This window comes from Nipponia nippon, unplaced genomic scaffold, assembly GCF_047370975.1.
Source record: "Nipponia nippon isolate SJK-2023a ecotype South Korea unplaced genomic scaffold, ASM4737097v1 scaffold_4, whole genome shotgun sequence".
Lineage (NCBI taxonomy): Eukaryota > Metazoa > Chordata > Aves > Pelecaniformes > Threskiornithidae > Nipponia > Nipponia nippon.
In genome coordinates, this window is record NW_028262358.1 from 93,485,896 (window position 1) to 93,505,281 (window position 19,386).

The 19,386-nt window shown below is 40.4% G+C and overlaps 1 long non-coding RNA gene across 3 annotated transcripts in view; it reads left to right on the forward strand.

The window, feature by feature from the left end:
* Positions 1-19,386, forward strand: part of LOC148053434 (uncharacterized) — a 56,821-nt gene that overhangs the window by 17,812 nt on the left and 19,623 nt on the right. The gene's annotated exons all lie outside the window — the stretch shown is intronic.

Genomic DNA, 19,386 nt, shown 5'->3' on the forward strand with positions numbered 1-19,386 from the left:
TGATGAAGATGTTAAAAAGTACTGGTCCCAGTACGGACCCCTGAGGGACACCACTTGTCACTGTTCTCCATCTGGACATTGAGCCATTGACCACTACCCTCTGGATGTGACCATGGAGCCAATTCCGTATCTACTGAACAGTCCACCCACCAAATCCATACCTCTCCAATTTAGAGAGAAGGATGTTGTGAGTGACCGTGTCCAAGCAGGACCATTTTAGGCTTAATGAAGGAGAGGCCCTTTTTTGAGACAATTTATATGATTTATTTTAGATAGGAATGAGGTGACTTGTCCCCAGTTGCCATACTTATTTCTCTCCTTTATCTTCAAAGTCAGTCTAGGATAACTAGCTCAGGTGTGGGTATCCTGGCTTATAGAAGTCTGTATGTGGGCAGATGAATACAATCTTTTGCTCTCAAAGGAGGAAATTCAAAAGGTAGAAAGCTTTTGAACAAAACAAGGTGAAAGATGAAATATGAACAGAAAAAGCAGAGCACTTTGGAATGGCTTACAAAAATCTTACTAGTTGTGGAAGAATCCACAATCAAGGGAGATAGTCAAAGGTTAAATGGCTGAGAATAGAGGTGGAAACGGCTATTAAAAATACTCTTTCCCTTTGTCCTGCCACCAGGAATCCCTAAATAGATGGCTGTCAGCTTTCATTCCATGAATATAAATTAGCACATAATGAAGCAATATATAAAATTAGTAAGAAAATGACATGGAGGGAGGGAGAAAAGCTGGACAGTTGGAGAAAGAAAAATTTTATTAAAAATAAAAGTAACTTTAATGTTGGTGCTCCGTGACCAGGTAGAACTCATAGAGCAGTGGCTTAAAGACAAAAATACTCGATAAGTTTGTGAGGTATGGGGTTAAAAAGCTGGATTTTAGTCAGATAAAAATGCTGATGGCATTCTTTCCACTTTAGCAAGCCAGCAGGATGTTTATCAACGGCTATTAAAATATGACATAACTTAGAAGATGCCAATAACTTGTATCAAGGAGTTAAAGAGGAGTAATATGAGAAACTGTGGACTGCTAATCTAAAATTAGAGTACTCTAGACTACAGAGAGAAACTAATTTGTGTCGGGGCTTAACTGGATGAGTAGAGTGTACAACTGCTTATAGGCTGTCAGGTTGACATAGTTCTGGACAGAAGTATTATAATAGGACTTGGACCAAAGTAGGTAAGAGGAGTAAATCATACTGGGAAATGCAACTCATCTATTGTGTCATCTTTTTATTTTATTTCTTTTTAAGTCAGGCAGATTAGTAGCCTAGTACAAACAGTAGCCTTCATGATGTGCTTCAGGATATTTGATTTGGCAACCCAAGCATCCTGATGGAAAAAAATTTAACATAGTAAAAAGTCTGGATACCATGTATCAGAGGGATTAAAAATTGTTGAACAGATTTAAAACTATAATTATCAATGGAGAATCATCATTGAGTGGTATGTTTCCCTGGGGTGGAGAGAGGTAGGCATCGACTCTTTATCTTCTCTTCGTTTATTTTTTTGTTGTTGGTTCATCTAGAGGAAACCAGAAGTATTCCTGCTCACTTTACAAGTTAGATACTGGAAAGGTGCAGTGAAGGTGGGAACAGGTCATGGAGCAGCGTACTTGTATCTCTTAGGGAGCAAGTTGGTACTGTTCTTCTTGAATGCAACCAAAACATATATATACATACACACATTTAGAAATCAGAAATTTAGGGTATGTTTATACTTGATTTTTCTGTTTGTGAAAAATGCATTGTGTGTGTCTACTGGATAGTGGGTTGAAGGAGTTGTAAGAATATGTGCTTTTAAAAGGCGAAAGAAAGAATTATTTGAAATGCTATGCCTCCAGGATGAATTTATGTTATAACAGTGAGGAGTTAGAAAAATGACACTGTGTAAGCCTGGGTGGTATTTTGTACTTTTCTCTAGCGGTATGTGCTTTGAGGATAGTTGGACTGTGGCTATAACCTAGTACGTAGCTTCTGTGTTTGAAAAGGGAAGGCAAGGTTGCTGGCCTATTGCAAGGTAGTGGGCAGGGTTAGGAGATAGGGGAATAGAGGGAGGCATGAAGAAGGAATGTCTTGCTCAGCAAAAAAAAAGAGAAAAAAAAAAAGGAAAATGAGCAAAAGCAAGCTAGTAAAGCTGAAAATGTGGAACAGACAAACGTGGGAGAAGCAGTGCCAAAACCTTGAAAACAAGCGCTGCAGATAATGCTTTTGAAATACTTTGATTTTTTTCACTCCGGGTTTTGAGTTGAGCATGACTCTGTCAGGCAAAATATGTCACCAGTGTACCTCTGACGCGTCTGATCAAAAGCATTCCTGCGTGCCCCCGTGACAGGGTGGAAGCAGAGCACTGACCAGCCCTGGGGTGAGCGCGGGTGGGGACAACAGTGTGGGAGGGATCAGCCTTTCACTAAAGGTGTCTCAAACGGTTGTGACTGTTTTTTGAGAGACTGGATGCCTAATGTTTTCTGAAAATCAAGCCTTTAGGATTTCTTTCCATGCAGTCAGCAAAGAATGCTAGTTTTGTCATAAAATGTAGTTGTGCTCTTTTGACTCCTAGAGAGGATCTTCAGGGTCCTCTTTTACGGCATTTGTGTTGGATGGTATTTTTGAAAGGAGTAGAACTTGGCTATATAAAAATAACACATTAAAAGTGTCGTTCGAGAGTTCAGAGAGTTGTCTGGTCTCAGACCTGAAGTAGCTGAGCTATGGATTACTTCTCACATTTCAGGATACAATAGCACTACGAGCTGAGCCTAATAGATCAAATTCTTAAGTCAGTCAGTCTCTGATTCATCTTTTAAGTGTTGTTCCAGGTCTTCAAAGTAATCCAAATTCTCTACAGCAACAAATGTTTCTACTTCTCCGAGCATACTGAACAAGTAAATAAGTCCAGCAAAATCCAAATGTAATTTGGCAAGCCAGGATACTGCTGGAAATACTTGCCAAAATTGCTTTGGCAAAAGCTTTTCTCTGTTTTCAGTAGATTTGGAATGAAATCAGACAAGAGCTCAGCTCTCTCTTCATGGGAACATTGTGACTCTTAAATTTTCCTACTACTGGGTAGATAGTGTGTAATGAGTATAGCTGTAGGAGCACTGGGTGCAGGGTGGTTTCCTTGCACAGCGTCCCTCGTCTCTGAGCTGTGAGAACTGGGTTATAGCTGCATTAGCGGAATCATTCAGATGCTTGTTAAATAAATGGGAAAGGAGAACCATGTGTGCTTGTAAACATTACAGTGAAGGGACAATACTTTCTCCAGTGTTTAAAAGTTAGTAGTTGTTCTGTCTGGCCTTGGTGAAGGTCTGATTTCTGTAGACAGAATGTAGTCAGGAGGGCTTCTGGGTTAACAGCCAGGAGATTAATGATCTTCTCTTAGAAACAAATCCCAGAAGATAGAAGAACCAAAGAATAATGGAAAGAAGTCTACACTAATACCCTCCAGTGTAATTTTTTTTTTCCCTTCAAATTTCTTGTGGTGCTGGTAGTAGCACAAATACAGATTAGATGCTACTGTTTCAGTTTAGACTGTTTGCTAGCAGTAGGGAGCAAATGGTTTGGGGCATTAGTTAAGCTTTCCAGGTATATGTGACGATATGGAAAATACACTTTGTTCAAACAGTAAGCAGGTAAGGAAAGACAAATAGATGATGGCAAACAATAGCATTGGGGGTAGGGGATGAATAAATTGCAGTCTAAAGAGAGAAAGAAAACTGCCGTGGAATTTGAAAGCTGTCATAGGTCTTGTTTCCTCTCCTATTTATTTTTTAGTTTTGTATTCCTGACCTGACAGAGAGGAGAATGTTCAGGCTGTAGCGAGATGCTGGTGTGGCCAGTAATGATGTCTAAGATGGATGTTCGAAACAATTTAGATGCCAAAAATTAGACAGCATCTCCCTCTGGAGGTCTTTAAAGGCATCTCTGACTGTGCAGGGAACTTTGTACTTATTTTAGGAAGACTGCATCATTAAGTTCCTAAACCTTGGAATTATCCTGAATACTCTAGTCACTTCTACCCCATCCTGCATGTTCAGTAAAAACACAGTATATGGCAGAACCAGACTGGTCACTGACTGAATAGGAGAACTAACCTGTTCTGTATGAGTGGGTTTTATGCACCATACTGAAGAAAAGTCGATTAAGGCAGTTCGTGCAGGCAGGTTATATAGAAGACTTTGGCAAAAAGGTTCTAGTCTAATCTTCTGGCAAGTGAATAATGGATCTAGGCAAGAAATTACATTTGGCTGCTTCTTTAGAAGATGGGACCCTAAAGAAGTGACTGCAAAGGCCAAATCTGTTACATAGAACCAAAACTCCAGTAATGAATAGCCTAAGACTATTCTACAAGTGATAGCTATCTTCTTGTCAATTGGCGAGAGACTAAAGGATACATTCTGTTCATGACTAATGAAAAACATTTAAGTTTTATACTTCTGCACCAAGTTTCTATGTGCTCTCCCTCTTCATAGTTGGTGAAGATTTAGTTGGTGGAGTCAGTGGGGCCTGGATAGCAGCCCTCTGGTCACCTGCCTAAACCTAGTGCCAGTTAGGATCTCTAAAGCATTGGTAAAAATTGCATAATGCTGATGGATACAAGTTGGGACCTGCAGGGTTTACAACAGAGGCAACTGGAAGTGAGGTGGACCTCCCAGAACGTTTAAACTGACAGCAGGTACCTATGTCTAGGTACCTGAATGACACCCAAAGTGTCTGCTGTAGGACAAGCTGAATCTTTCTGTAGGCTTTTTTGACTGTAGGGGAAGTTTATGTGTCTTTATATGGTTTAGGTGTCTTATTGAGAGTTGATAAGAGAGTTGACTCCCTTATTGAAAGTTACCCTAAATGTCTTTGTCTTATTCTTCTTGAATCTCTAAATAGCCAGGCATACCTGTTTGGATAAAACCTGTGTAAGAAGTTCTCAGAAGAATCAGGATTTCGCCTGAGAATGTCGAAACAGCATATTTTTTTATAGGTCCATGCAGTGTTATGTTATGGTAAAGTGTTGACAGTGTTCAAAGATACTCTGGGAATGAAATGCCAGATTATGTCTCTTTTCCCTTGAGTAAGTCTCTCAGGATTTAGTATGGCTTTTATTTTTTGAAACTATGCTGTCCCACCTGTCGTCTAATCCACATGGATGTTTTTCTCTAGATCCATGCAGAACACATGGGAGCTTTGTAAAGTTGCTAAGGCTGTGTTTGTCCTCTACCATCTGACAGCCGAAAGACAGGAAGCTAAAGGGTTTCAATTTCAAGATGGATCAAGTGGAGCATATTGGAAACTTGTAAACAAGAAGTCTGATCTCCCCTCTTTTTTCCCCTTAAGTCTGCACCATAGCAACTATCTACACAGAAGGATTTCATGTCTTGTATGAGGAAATCTGTAGAGAAGTCTTGTTGTTCTTTTTGTTTCTGTCACAAAGATACGTTATATGAGCATATCTGGTGCTGTCTTGGAAAGTTGGGTGTTTCACTCCTGGGAGGAACTGACTGCAGATATCAGCTTTGGTAAAAGATCTTATTTTTCTGTTATGCTTCCTTCCATGTCAGTGTGCTGAGTCGAGAATCCGATTGTAAAGGAGCTGTGAACTCATACTGAAAAATAATGTGCAAGGTTTCTAATCCGAGCATTTCCCCTCCTCAATGGGAAGATCTGCAGGTTTTCCACGTGTTAGTTCAATGGAATTAAATTGGTAGCTTAGGAAAAGGAGAACGTGAGTGTTTCAGTACAGAGTTTGAATAATTAAAATTTGGAACCAAACGCATTTTTGCCTGGGGCATTTTGCAGTTGCTGCTTATGAGGACAGTGTTATTTTGGAATGATTTGAATCTCTCGTCAGTATTGCAGATTTAGGACTGGTTTAGCCCTTATACTGCTGAGTGGATATATGTTGAGGGGAAGAAGGGGCAACTGTTTCTCATTAGGACACAGACAAAAAGCTGCAAGCATAAAATAAAGGTATGGAAAGCATCTTCCTTGCAGTAGTGTCAGCTGGACCCAGTTCTGAGTCTGTCTACTACTTTTCTGTGGTTATACATGGGTTGGTTGGTTTGTTTTGTTTTTTTTTTTTTTCCACTGCCAACTGACTGTTTGATGTTCGTGAAGGTGCTTGCACAGTGGGGCTGAAGCTTACATATTCCTGCCTAGGTACTCACCTTGAGGTGCACGTAGTCTGCCTTATGTTCAGAAGTGCTTATTGTCTACAGCTTCTCTTGACTATCTAAGTGTACTCATTCATCGTAGCTAAAATAGATTTGAAATGTTGCTACGAAGGGTATCTGGTGCTTCAAGTCCCTCAGACTTCTAGCACTTGCTGTCTGATGTCTTGGGACATGGGTGACTAGACTTGGTCAGTCACTGTCAGTGCTTCTCTTGCACAGAAGTTTTCTAAACCAGTGGCAGACTACGCTTGCTAGGTGTATTGAGTTACAAGAGAGTGTTATATGCACATATGCGTTGTCCTCCATAAAAGTTGTACAACAAGCAAATGTTCCTAACTGCATCTGTAGAGTGTCTGTTGTCTGTTTTAGATACTGGTGAAGGATCTTTGTTCCTAGAGATTCAGTAGCTCCTAATAAAACTTGTGCAGTTCAACTTCTAATGTACGGATACAGCATTTTGGCTTTAAAAGTAGTTTTCAACTTTGTAAAGATGTTTCCACGGCTGCAAGAAATCTGTTCTGTCGTGTGAAGTATGTGAGTGGAAACAGCATGTGCTAAGAATTGCATCATGAACTAAATCAGGGTTGTGACGTACGTCGTATATTGAGAAATAGTTTGCATTGAATTTCAGTTGCTTACTGAAAAGGATGTCTGAAGGTATAAATCCTCTAGTTTTCACTGTAAGCAATAAATCATCTCTCTGATTTGATTGCATTTTGCCTTGTGTTGCTAATACTCTGCTTTAATTTGCTGGAGTTGATTTGCTGGAACCAGTTTTCTCCTCTTAAGAGAGAACTATCAGCTGGTGCGATGAGAGTTTCTTTGAGCTGACCAAAAATGTAACTAATGTACCTTGAACGCAGTGATTCTTGTAGGCTAGTATATATTATGTTTTTCTACTATGAATTATGTCAGATCTCATTTTCAGTTTCCAGTCACTTTAAACTTAATAAGAGTAAAATATTTGCATTTTAGAAAACAAGGTGTATGCTTTCAAATCTGGTCAGAGAAATTACTTTTGTTGCAGTAAATTCTGCTGCAGAAAATCTGTGTCAACTCTCTGCCTTTCTAAAGAATCTGAAGGCACATGATATAAAACTGAACATCATTCAGTCTTCATTTCCACATTTATCATTTCAGAATGGAGGATTTTATTCTTTTAAAAATTAAAATCTGAACCTAACTTAACTTTCAACTTCGGTTCCTGTTTTAGCATCTCTCGACATTACTGTTGTGTTGGCGGGAGGTGTCATGTTGCCGGGCTCCTGAGAACAAAGTTTCCTGGCACTGGCATGAACAGCACCAGGACAGATTTTCTGTTACAAAGAGGGTGTATATGTTGCCATGCTTCTTAAATGTGTTTTTTGACCTCTGCTGAAGTGGTTAATGGTGACAACAGAACCGTTTCTGATACCGTCCTGCGGTAGCTTCAGTGCAGCTTGTGCAGCCTGCCGGGGCTGTGAGCAGGCAAACGTCAGTCGCTGCAACTTTGAAGAGGACGTAGGGTATTTCTAGCTAGAAACAGAAGTCAAGATAGGGGAGAAGGTAGACATCATGGCTTTTTCATCTCATCACAAGGCGCTCTGATTATTTTGCATAGCCTCCTAACAAACAGCCTGCATGGCACTTGCCGTCAGCCCTCTCTTTGGGTTTGTGTTTAGCGCAGAAGGTCAAATCAGGATGTTGCTGAACCCTGCCGAACATGTCAGTTCTTCAGGTAGACCCGTAGAATTGCAGCCCTTGTCAAAAATATCTCCAGAAAGGAAGTACCTGAGCTGCTTACATCCCTTTCTTCTCTCTTTAATATTTGGCAGGCTTTCACTTAGCTTGGTCAGGAAGTTAATACGTGGTGGTAGTTGGAGAGGTCACTTGCAATGAGCAGTCTGAAATACTATCTGCCTGCTCTCATCTTTAGCCAGGAAGGGCACAGGCAGAACTGTAGGTGGTAGCTTGATTTTTTTTAATTTTTTTTTTTTCCTGTGCTGCTTCTAAGATTTCCTGGTGCTGTAAGACTTGGGAAAGAAAATGAAGCCTCTGTACACTGTTTGGTGGTTGGGTCTAGAAGGCGTTTCTTGCAAATTAGTTTTTGTGAGAAGTAGCCTGCTAATTTTTGTAGCAGAGAGAAGCTCTGGAGGTGAGTGGCACCATTCCAGGTTAGCACAATGATTCACAGCCCTGAGCAGGGCAACAGGATGCGATTTAGCAGCTTCAATGGGGGAGGAGGCATGGAAAGTTTTTAAAATATTATTTCCATTGCCAGGCCATTTACTTATGAAAATTCTTCCGCTGGGCCTGTCTCTGCCCTTATCTTCTGCTGCTGACCCTCGAGTTTCTTCCTTCATGCTCCTCGGATGGAGCCTGGATATCCACGTTGCCTGTGACTGACGCTTCTGTGCCTCCTATTTCCTACCAGCCGTGTCTGTCGTAGTTATCAGGCGGGTTGTAGGGCTGGAACTGAGATAGAAACAGGAAAAAAACATGAAATATTTTTATCTTATGCCTGCTTGCCTTGTCTTATACGTTGACCATATGATGTTACAAGTTTGATTCATAGGCAAAATGCATGCCGAGAGCAGCTTTCTGCTTCATTCCTGTGTTAGTAACTGAGAGATCGAGAACACTTAAATTACCAGATGGATTGGGTTTTCCAAAAGTTATAATTCTCATGAACTGTGCGAAGCTTAGAGTTTATATTTATATATCCTACTCTTGGATTATAGTTGTCTGTATTTATTTGTTTTAAGTATGGGGTACAGCGCGTACTATTTTGATGTACTATTTCTGATGATCACTGTATTGTTCCACTTCCTTAAAAAAAAATAAAATAAAAATAGACTCATACTTAGCAGCATGCTAAGTGGTGAAAGGTTGATGCTAATTAAATAGGGTTGTCAAAGTGCATGTATGAAGAACTACAGACGGTGCAGAGCCTTTGTAAATACTTCAGTTACCCCTGCCTTTAGACTGCCCAAACTTTGTGAAAATATAAAGGTTTTCAGTGCATTAAAAAAAAAAAAAAAAAAAACACAGAAGAAAAAGCGTTCCTTTATTTTATATTGGCACTACTTGGGCCCCTCATTTGTAGATGTATAAGTTAGGCAGCAAGAGGAGAGGTGGGGATGGAAATATAGAACTGTTGCTAAATGGGTACCTTTCAGTTCCTTTGTTCAGCGTAAGATTTACTTCAACCACGGTAAAATAGATGTGGTTTTTAAAGAAGCCTCCATATAAAATAACTTAGAAAAATGTATCAATGTTTGACTAATGCTTAATTTACTACTTTTTCATGGAGAAAAAAAAAACCTGCCTTTTTTTTTTTTTTCTTCAAACTATTTTTGTTCCAAAGTATCAGAAACTCTCCTATCGGTGACATTGCTGTTTCTGTAAACACTGTCCATGGGCTGGCTCCGGGACTCTGTTTGTTCAGAGCGTGAGCTGGGAGACTCCCTTCCAACGGAGGAAATGGGCCGATGCGTTAAGCTCTCGCTGGAGATTGTTCACATCCACAGAAGCTATATCCTCTGCAGGAAAACAGCCTGGATTTGTGCCACCGCGTGTCCGTGATGTTAACGAGTGGGAGAAGCCGTGTGTTCATTGCCTGCTTCAGCAGTAATCTGCTAATTCAGGGAAGGAGTGAGAAAACAAAGTAGAGTTTGATGAAATTTAAATGTGATACTTAATCCTGTTAGCACACGGAGGGAAAAGCTTTGTGTTGCAGTGGTGGGGGGAGAGGAGCTATTGAATTTACCTGAAATCTACGCATTGGGAAGAGCCAGATCAAATGGCAACTGGATCCATGCCTTGTTTCAAATACATCGCCTTTGGCAAATAGAAACTTCAGCTGAGTTTCTGTAAAACTGAAGCGCTGCTTGTTTTCATCTCACAGCAACTGTTGTTTAATACAGATGAGCAACTTGATCTTCTTGGGTTGCTCACATAACATAGTGATGAGCCTCACCGAAATACTAATAAAGAAGTTTTAAGGTTACTGCCTATTTAGGAGAAAAGAAAGTATGTTCAGGTGAGTTTTGTTACTATCTTTATGTTCAAGTGGTGAGTTTAAGTCCTTTTTTCAGTTTCAGGGTTGCTGCTTCAAGTAATACCTATTACTGCTCAAATTTTTTCTTTGGCAGCCTGAGCCTAAAATAGGTTAAATGACTTTAAGTTGGTGGTCAGATGTTCAATGTGACTGCAGCACATGGTGGTGCTGAGCACCGTGGTTTCTGTGAGATCCCCGACGTAGTTCTGGATCGCAACGGGTAGATGCACCTGGGGAGCATCCGGCAAAGCAGCACTGGTGGGGCTGGTAAACCAGTAACACCAGTCCATTGCTTAAATCTTTTTTGTAGGCAGTGTGAAGAGGAGAGGAGGAAGGAGGACTGTGAGGGAGGCTATGGATTTGGAAATGCGTTTCTGTTAAGACACAATGTAGAGGAAAGCACAACTGAGGCTTAATAGAGACTGTAATGTGGGGGGCAGAGGCTGACATGATGTGATAACTGAAGGTAGAGAAGATGGCTTAACAGGGGGGAAAGATAATTGTAGACCTTGATAGGCCTAGACCATGATAGTAGCTGCTGTTTGATTCAACTGAGAAGGGGTAGCCATAAGAGGATGTAAAGGGATGACTTCTTAGACTATTCTTTCTGGCAGTAGTTTTCTGGGTGTGTTACAGTCACAGCAAGATTTTTGCCTTTCCTTCATTGGAGAACATTGTGTAAAAGTGAACCTGGAAGAGGAAGAATCACCGGATGGGACAGAAATGTAAGCATCAGTTGAAAGGGCTGCAATTTAGATTTTATGCATAAAGAATCTGCAAGACCGGGTGTTTGGCTGAGTCTGTGGAGTTGCAAGTATTAATGATGTGTTTGAGTTGGCAGGCATATTTTTCTTGAAGTGATGGAGAGATGAAGAAAGATTTCGTATGTACCGACGGACACAGAGTTGGAGTAGAGGCAGTTTTACAGAACATGTTCACAAAGGTGGCAATTTTTTTAAAATTGCGAAGTGGATCACCCAGAGACTGGATGTCCAGAAGAGCTTTTCAGGATCTCCACTTCAGAAACAAATGGGGGATCTTCTCATAGGGAAGAAAAGAAGAAAAGTAGCTGAATAACAGAGCTAGGTCTGGACTGTCATAGAAAAGATGATTGACAACTAAAAATGCATGGGGATTGAATAGTGCAAATATCTTTGGACTTTGGCAAGAACACTGTTAGCTAAGTTAGCCTGAAGAAGGTCTAGGATGGAAAGAGAAAAGTGAAACTTGAGGCAACTACTGTGCTTAGAGATTAAATGAAAATCTGGGTAGTCAATGAAGAGGTGAGGAGACTGAAGGATCTAAGATGGGGAAAATAGTTAAAGGATGGAAACTCTCTAATAATGCATACTTTTCCATAGAACTTATTTGTAAATACTTAAAAAAGGGATATCATTATAAACAAATGAACCAACAAAACTATTTTAACATGGTTATAGTAACTATAAGCATTAGCAATAGGAAGTGCTTCTTGCATTGCTTAATTCTTGCTCTGTGAATTTAATATCACTCTTAAACCAACAGCGGGAAGAAAAATTGACTGTACAAGTCTCTGAAGCGTTGTGCCAAACCTCATTCCTACTTGTCCATGTAAAAATGACAACACTTCGGGTTGGCAATTTCCCTTTCTTAAAAGCATCTTTATCTAGAACTTTTTTCAGTAGAGGAAAAAAGATGCATCCATCATACTCCATCTGCTCGGTCATGCAAATACTGCCTGGTAACTATTGAAATGCCAGCCTCTATCAAAGTCTCACAGCTTGAATGCCATTTGCTGCAGTTCATCCAGCAGCAGAGCTAGCTGCCTGGTGGGTGCAGAGGAAACGTTAGAGGCTAGCTGAGCATAGTTTAGGTAATTTAGATCCCTTTGACGCTCAAGGGTGAACTTTAAAGATTTTTAGGAAATGAAGTTGTGCTAAATAGTAACTCACTGTAAGTTTCTTTCTACTCAAATTTTGCAGCTGATGTGAAATCTTAAGTAACTTTTAAGTGCAGCTTTGCAGTCTTGCTCCTGCAGAAGCTGAAATTCTTATTTACATTCTTAAAGCTTTGATTTTGAAGAAGTTACATTTCCTAGGGAAAAGGGGCCAGCTATTCTATTATTCTGGCATAGTGTGCAAGCTGGCTGTTGAGTCATGTACTTCTGATGCTAGTAATCTTCTTGAGACTTCCTGAAGAGAGAGTGACTGGAATAGTACGTGTCACCAGGGCATGTTGAACTCGGACTGAGCAAGTGGCACGGGTAAAACTGAGGCACTTGGGGGTGGTTTTTGCATGTTTTGCATGTACAAAAAGTGAGGGGAAAATGGCTTGCAGAAGACCTGTTGTAGAAACAAGTGCTTATGTGTAGAAAACTTGAGGGAGAGACGTTAACAGAGAGAAACTATGAGCCTCAAGGGTCTTTGTTACAATTAGAACCAAGACTCATGAATTAAAAATTCCGGCTTAGAGAGTGCACATAAATTACCTCTTGTTTTAACCTGACAAAGACTTGCAGTTGTATGGAACAAAATAGGAATTGTGCAAAGGTTTCCTGATGAAACTCAAAAGCAAGGTGGAACATGCTTGTAGGTTTTATATTTAATTAAGCACTTAGGTTTGCAACAGAACTTGCCTTCCCTCCGGAGTCCGTGATCAGACTCCTCGGAGAGAAACTTTTGAGGCTATGTAGCTCATCTGAATCAGAGGGAGGTTCCAGGGCTTAGCTTGGGTACGAAATTAGAGGCACTCTGTTTGGATGTAATTTTGATACCATGTTAAATGGTTTGGGGATTTCCTGTGAAGTGATTTACTTCAGCTTCATTTTTTTGAGGTTGCTGCTGCTCAACTACTAGGTAGCTTGTACTCCATCTCCTCTTCAGAATTAGATAAGGTAAATATTCTAGGATGCTGTCTGCCTCTCTGCTTTTTATTTCTCTTTCCCATATTAATATCCCAGTTGTCCAGCATCTATATTAAGAAAACACAAATGCTCCAAAAAAGCCTCTGTGTATCTGTATTTTTGCTGCTCTTCCAATTTTACTCAAATCGAGATATGAAACCATGCAAAGGAAATTTAAGAGTGTGGTAGGCTTAAAACTTAAGTTGAAACCTCAGAGCTGTGCTAAAACCACCCTATAAGGCATGACAGAGATGTTTCAGTAAATTCTCTTCCTAGTCATCAGCGTAAAAAGTTCACTTTCTGTTCACGGTTTTTAATTTAACTAGTTTCCTTTAATTATTTCATTTTCGAAGTTTGTTACATTGGACTGCAAGAATATACATGCACTGAGTTGACTGCATTTTGTAAGAAAATTGAAGAGATTTTTGTAAGGTTGTGCAATAAGCCAGTATTAAAACCATGAACCTGGTTTCTTATATTACTCTTGTACCTAAGAAATGAATTAAAAATAAAGTTTTCCTAATGTAAAATTCCATAGGTCAATGTATGTTTGTTGCTTTGCTTACCTGCGTATTTCTCACAAAAATCAGGATGTCACCAGCATCCAGTGGTTCTATGCCAAGGAAAAATTACATTAGTTGGATTTCTTAATCACTTGACAGTTCTTTTCTTTGTTTCTGCAAATTCTGGTGTTCTCTTAATATGTGTGTTTTCTTCAGAGTAAGACTTTCTGGTTGTGGTAGGACAGAAAGCTCAATCTATAAACGAGCAAAGCTGAAAATTCTTGCTAAGACTAAATAATATAGGTTATGTTTGGGATGGGGGAGTAGTTGCATTCCTTTTTTCATTGTTTTTAATCTATGCACTAATGGTCTAAAATAAGTCCTGCCCTTTATTTAAGTAGCCTGTGAAACTTTTCTAGTTAGTAGCTTTAGTAGCAAAGTGTGTAACTGAATTTGGACATTGAGCAGCAAAAATGTTGTGCCATGTCTGTCTTGCTGAAAGTAATCTCTACCACTAAGTAATTGTAAATTTTGATATTTATTTGTGTGAAGAAATGAGATAAACATTGCTATTAGAATTTTCTAAGTAAAATCACCTTAGCCGGAGATGCTCCGGAGATACTTTGCTTATAACTCTTGTCAAAAATCGGAGACGGGGAGAAGGTGAAGGGAGCCTCTGCTGTAGCACAAGGACAATCATGCTAATGCTTGTTTTGCAGAAAAGCTTTATTTAGCTTAGCAACCTCATTGCCAAATATTCCCCGACACTTTGCAGCATAATCTAAGGAGACTAAAGCTATTTACGAACATGTGGGGCAAAGATGCATGCCATAGCTAGAGAGTCCGACGAGCGTGAGGGAGGAGGGCATTGAACCTTAATTAGAGATTATTTAATATCAGTCTGGTTCTTGATGTCCTGCGGCAGTAGAAACTGAGGCCTATTCGTACAGCTTTGTATTTTGTTTTTTTTGCATGTTGATAACACGCAAATGAGATCATATGGTAGGCCCCCAGGGCTGCTTCTCCGTGTGAAAGTGAGTCTTTCTATTTTGTGTGACTCGTCCCATTCAGGACTGATGGCAGGCCTGGATTTGTGTACCTGGACAGCTCGGGGGTGTCGGGGGGTGGTTTTAAATAAATAGCCTTATCAGCCTGGAGTGGAGGGTTGAACTAGCAATTCTCTAGGCTGTACTGACATCTGGTGGCAGTTTATACATTTATATGGCATTTGAAATGCTTTTCATTCAAAGATGGGGCAATTGCCTATCTACAGTCTGCTTGCTTTTGTATTTCAGGCTGTTCTGTTTCGTGGCTTCTGTGTGGTGGCCGTTCTTCTCCCACTGTCTTGCTTCTGACTGCCAGGAAAAAAGTTTAAAATTGCCAAAACTAGTATTTCTTTTAGCTAGTTTAAAAATGTACTAAGGACTTTAATTTCAGTGGGTTTTTTTTTTTTTAGTCTGTGTGTCTTATAGCAGTTACATGGAAATGGAAACGTTTTTATTATTTTATGTTTTTTCCCCTCTCTTCGAAGCACTGCAAGGAGGCTATTTAATAAAGGAAATAAATGGGATAGTTTCCTTTCTTCGAAGCCGAAGGCACATACAGTTGCTAAAGGAGAGCCCTGACATCCACCTCCATTTTTAGGTCTTCCCCATGAGACAGAGACCCTGGGTTTCCTCCATACATACCCAGATATATAAGTGCATGTGTCCAAAATGTGGCACGGAATGGTCAGGACAGGAGAAAACACAGAATTCATTGGCATGGGTTTGAAGTAATCTTATAAATGTGCCAGGGTTTTTTGGAGAAAGTAGATAACAAATCATTGTTACCAGGACCAGAAGTTGTTCACTGAAGCTGTGTGCCCTTCCAGAAGCAGGCAGGTGAGAAGAAAAACTTGGTAATTTTGAGGGAAATGCTGCTTCATGTAGTGGGAAAACGGTGGAAGTGAGCGGTTTGTGGTCTTCACAGCTACCGCGTAAGGGTGGAGACATGAAGGGGGGTCCACCAGACTCTAGCTAAGCTCTAAGGATTCCTGCCACTTTGCCTGCTCCTTCCAAAGCCCAGATCTCAATTTTTACTTCAAACTGACATGGCTGTTGTACTTTAGATGTTGTTGGTTGCCTTTTGAGGGGTGGCAGGTCAGTGAAAGAGGTAATTTGGGATATATCTCCAAATGTAAAGACCACGCAGTCTTTACTCCAGGACTCCACTAGGCAAGGAGGGAGGAGTTTTAAGTCCCTTGAAGCCTTCCCTGGGCCTGCTGTTTAAGGTGTCTCTGTTCAGGAGAGGGATACAGCACAAGTATTCTGTCCCTCAAGTGGGTCACTGCAGGTGGATCAGGTAGCCTTCTCGTAGGCAGATTAGCCTTCCCTGTGTGCATTATAGATGGATTTTGAGGAAGGTTTTGGAGGCCGCGTTGAACTTTCTTCTATTTGTAAAAGGCAGTATAAGAGGGCTTACCATGTAAATAGTGCCTCATTAGTTTTGCTAATGCCGTAATATCCATAATGTTCAGTGATACTTTCCGCCATTTTAATGGCATGCCTGATGCAGAGGCAGCAGAAAGATAAGCTTTTTCAGAGGGCCATGAGTACATGGAAAGTAGAAGGATGTCACCTCATCTGACAAGGCTGTAAAGGTGTTATACCTCACACTATATATAATTTTCTCCCTGTTTACAAACTGAGGGTAATTGTTCTTTATTTTCCAGTCATCTACTGCTGGGTGATATAACTGAGTGGTCCTTCACTACAACAAACATTCTGTAAAGTGAGCAGTGAGTAATTTGTGTATGTTGGCACCCAACTTCTTTTCATCACAAGAAATATCTAACCTGCTAAAGAGGCAAGAGAAAAGGTTTTCTTTTCAGTCCTTCCCTTTCGTGCTTTGTTGTGAGATGAAAGCGAAGGAACGACAGCAGTCTCTTTATAGCGTGGCCTGTATCGTGCAATTCAGAATATCGTCCTTCCAGGTGACGGTGGGGCAGTGCTTCACTTGGGTTTTGGGTGGTTGGTTTTTGTTGTTGCACTACATTCTTTTAGTAGCTGCTACCTTCGTAACTCTCTGTATTATAGTTTATCCCTACTGTTGTGATAGCTTTGCTGAGACCATGATCACCCGTGTGGCTATCTGTGCAGGTAGTGCCTTCCATTAACTCCCGCAGCTGCAGAACTTTAGCCTAACTTTGTGCAGGACTTGCTTGCAAATTGCCAGCTTTATTTCTTCTCAGACACTGATAGAAGGACGTGCTTTGTAACGAAAGCTGGTGGCGGGGGTTGTTTTGCTGCTATCTGAGTACCTAGACATAGATGAAGAACTGTGCCTAGCAAGTGGTAGGCATCTATTTTGGCAAAGGGATGTGATGCATGCAACTTCTTACTCCTCCCCAAGTATCTCACCTTAAAAGCATCATTCAGACTTCATAAATATTGGTTAAAATATAATCATCACCTGAATTGATTTGGAAGTCAAAGGCAGTCAATAGAGAAGCAGTAGAAATATACTGGACCTGTGCTTACTGTAATCGTTTCATTGCTGTCATATTCTCCTGTCGCGTTTTTCGAATGTAGGCCCTTCAGAATAAGAATTACTGCGTTGAGTATAAATGCAGTTGTTACCAGAAGATTTCCTTACATTGTTTGAAGTTGTTATGACTATCTGGTGGGAAGCATATCTGAAATATATATGCAAAACTGACTTTCGAAGTCCTAAGTCACTTGTATCATTCATTTACTCAGATTCTTTACTCGGAGGGTGGTGAGGCACTGGAACAGGTTGCCCAGAGAGGTTGTGGATGCTCCGTCCCTGGCAGTGTTCAAGGCCAGGATGAACGGGGCCCTGAGCAACCTGGTCTGGTGGGTGGCGTCACTGCCCATGGCAGGGGGGCTGGAGTTAAATGATCTTAAGGTCCCTTCCAGCCCAAGCCATTCTGTGATTTAAATGCTGAAGCTGAAGAACATATAGCAAGTCCCAAAAGTGTTTGGGATTCCATAATAGTATGAGACAATAATAAATTGCTTAGTTTTTATTCTGATTTTTCTTGTTCTGAATTTCTGGATTGTTTTTTTTCCTTCATCTGTTTGAGTATTTCCTTGTCACTGTATCATTTGCCTTGACAAGTTTTCCTGTGTGTGCTGATAGTATGTTGCCTGTTATTGCACTGGCTTTCACAAATTTTTCTTAGATATGAGGCCAACAGCTCTGATAGTTCATAGGCTTATTTTGAAAGCAGAATTCTTTATTGCTATAGAAAAAAGCCAAGGCAGACATTTTGGGGTTTTTCCTGCTACTTTCTTTTTTGCAAATACTATATCCATGCTCTCTGGATTTACATAGTTTGGGGTTTTTTTGCCTTGGGGACATACGGGTTTATTGGGGGTATGTGTGTGTAATTTTTTTGTTTCCATTTATTTTCCATATATTAAACCTGGGAAAACTGTTGTAATGTTAGAGGGTGTAACATGGGTTAACATTTTCAAAGTCAGCTGTCTGATTGGAAGCCCTGAAGTTTGAATTGTACAGGGAAAATAAAGTAATAGTAAACAGAAGTTCTAACCAACAGTAATAAAAGATGCAAATCAAGATGATATCATGATTGATCACTTCAATATAAAAAAGAATTTCATCATAGCCCTTAGAGGATCAAAATAGGATCTGTTAACAATAGCAATATAAGATGCCTGTCTGCCAAAGGTTGAGAGTACCGTGGTAAATTCAGTCAGAGACTACCACAGTATTATTTTTCCGCCCTCTCTTGTAAAAGGGTGAAGTGCCTTCTGCAAATCGTACTTAATCTGGAAAACCTCGAATGAGAAATATAAGGTCTCTAGCAGCTGTTCACGTGGGACTTGGAAGGTGGCACCTCCTCCAGCAGGGGCTGGGACTAGATGACCTCCTGAGGTGTGTTCACACCTGGATTATTCTATGATTTACTCCTTTTTCTTGTTCTGAGGGTGCGGCTCTGTGATTTTTTTCTTTCTGCACTTTATGCTTTTGTTTCTACTGCTGGGTTCATTGTTGAGCCAACACAAGGCTGTCGTGTTTCTTGCAGGGTTACCTGGCACTCTGACTAGCTTGGCTGCTTGATTAAAGGACAGGGATTTCCTTCTTCCACTGTGCATCTTAGAGAGATCCAACCCATGACCCCAGTCAACATGTAAAATTGGTGGAGTTTTTTGGAAGAAATGCATCTTTTGAGCGCAGAACTAGCGTAGGTGGTTCTGCTGCTGACCAGAGAGCTGATTTATTCATGACAGACAGCTTGAAAAGTAAACCTTTTAATTCTTGCAATTTTTGCCTCCATTGCCCTTGCAGTTCATATTATTTTGTAGCATACTGGAAGGTGAAGGTGATCTGTACCTTCAGGTTTATTTCAAATTTTCAGGTTCCTGCAAATCTTTAGGCCTTCTTATGAATGATAAAGTGGGGTGTGCAGTTACATAGTCCCCCTCTTCCCCTCCCCTGCTGCTGTAGTTCTCTGTCTTGATCAAAGGAATCCCCACTGGGGATTTTTGTGACTGCAAGGACTGGGCTTTTAGATATGTGGCCTGATTTTCAGAAGTACTAGAATGAGATGCAGGTAATGGTAGAGGAGAAAATTGTATAGTAACTTTGGTCCAACTGAAACGTACTTTATGCCCAAAGGAAATCTGTTTCTTCAGAAAGCTGGCTAATATACTGTGTTATAAAGGGTGTTCATATAATGGTGAGAACAGTACCAGTATTGGGGCAACCCTTCTATGGGTTAAGCACTCAGATAAATATGTTCTGCCTTTTCAATAGCAATTTAACTT